The following is a 2,068-nucleotide window of genomic DNA, read 5'->3' on the forward strand; positions in this document are numbered from 1 at the left end:
CAGCCTTGGAAGGAAAGTTATGACCAACCGAGGTAGCATATTGAAAAGCAGAGACATTACTTTGCCAACAAAAGTCCGTCTAGTCAAGGCTATGGTTTTTCCTGTGGTCATGTATGGATGTGAGAGTTGGACTGTGAAGAAGGCTGAGCGCTGAAGAATTGATGCTTTTGAACTGTGGTGTTGGAGAAGACTCTTGAGCTTCCCTTGGACTGCAAGGAGATCCAACCAGTCCATTCTGAAGGAGATCAGCCCTGGGATTTCTTTGGAAGGAATGATGCTAAAGCTGAAACTCCAGTACTTTGGCCACCTCATGCTAGATTTGACTCATCGGAAAAGACTCTGATGCTGGGAGGGATTGGGGGCAGGAGGAGAAGGGGACAACAGAGGATGAGATGGCTAGATGGCATCACTGACTCGATGGTTGTGAGTCTGAGTGAACTCCGGGAGCTGGTGATGGACAGGGAGGCCTGGCGTGCTGCAATTCATGGGGTCACAAAGAGTCGGACACAACTGAATGACTGAACTGAACTGAACTGATAATCACCATATTGTTTTTATTACTATTGATTTATAATATAATTTGAAATCAGAAAATACTATGATTCCAGCTCTGAACTTTTATCGTGAGATTGTTTTCACTCCTTAGTTTTTTGTGGTTCCTTGAAAATTTAAGATTACTTTTTCTATGCCTGTGAAAAATGGTGTTGGAATTTTGACAGGAATTGCACTGAATCTGCAAATGGCTTTGGACTGTATGAACATTTTAACAACATTAGCTCTCCCAATTCAAGAACATTATACACCTTTCCAATTACAGATACCCCACTTTTCAAAAGTTTGCTTTACACCACTTAACTTTCATGAAACACTTATATCAATAACTGTTTTCACTAACTGAAAAAATTGGAAGAGGATTATTGCTTTTATCAATAAAGGTGAAAAGGGAAAATAATGCTCAGCATTAGTTTTGCAACTAACTGCCATAGAGGAGTGCACACCAAGAGCAGCAAGACTGATACTGCAGAGAACCTTCCCTGGGAACTATTCTCAGCATCTCAGCATCAAGCCTTCAGAGCTTTGTACTGTGTCAGTGAGCATTTATGCCTTATCTCAATTATGCATCCATTAGCAAGATGTGTATTAAGGCTATTTTTGCTTTACTCTATTTTGACTTACCAAAGGTTTCATAAGAATGATCTACTTTGGAAAATAATTGCAAACAGAGCCATGGACAAAAGATAAATCTCCAGAATATATAAGCAGCTCATATAGCTCAATATCAGAAAAACAAACAGCCCAATCAAAAAATGAGCAGATGACCTAAATTGACATTTCTCCAAGGAAGACATACAGATGGTCAATAAACAACATGAAAAGATGCCCAACATCACTCATTATTAGAGAAATGCAAATATTTCTCTAATATTTTTGAGCAAGGTATCACTTCAGACCAATCAGAATGGCCATCATAAAAGAACTACAATTGATAAATGCTGGAGAGGAAGTGCAGAAAAGGAAACACTATTGCACTGTTGGTGGGAATGTAAATTAGTACAGCTCCTGTGAAGAGCAGTATGAAAATTCCTTAACAAACTAGGAATAAAAACTACCATATGACCCAGCAATTCCACTACTGGGCGCATATCCTGAGAAAACCACAATTCAAAAAGACCTGTGTAGCCCAATACCATTGCAGCACTATTTACAATAGCCAGGGCATGGAAGCCACCTATATGTCCATCAACAGATGAATGGATAAAGAAAGTGTGGTACATATATACAATGGAATATTACCCAGTCAAAAAAGGAACGAATTTGAGTCACTTGTTGTGAGGCGGATTCACCTAGAGCCTGTTAGAGTGAAATAAGTCAGAAAGAGAAAAAACAAATATTACGTATTAGCACATATATATGGAATCTAGAAAAATGTACTGATGAACATATTAACAGAGAAGAAATGGAGACACAGAGGTAGAGAATGAAATGCTGGACACAGTGGGGGAAGGAAAGGGTAGGACAAGTTGAGAAAGAGGCATTGATGTATACACACTCTTACGCAAAATACATA

The sequence above is a fragment of the Bison bison genome, unplaced genomic scaffold (genome assembly GCF_000754665.1).
Source record: "Bison bison bison isolate TAMUID 2011002044 unplaced genomic scaffold, Bison_UMD1.0 scf7180017857213, whole genome shotgun sequence".
Classification (NCBI taxonomy): Eukaryota; Metazoa; Chordata; class Mammalia; order Artiodactyla; family Bovidae; genus Bison; species Bison bison.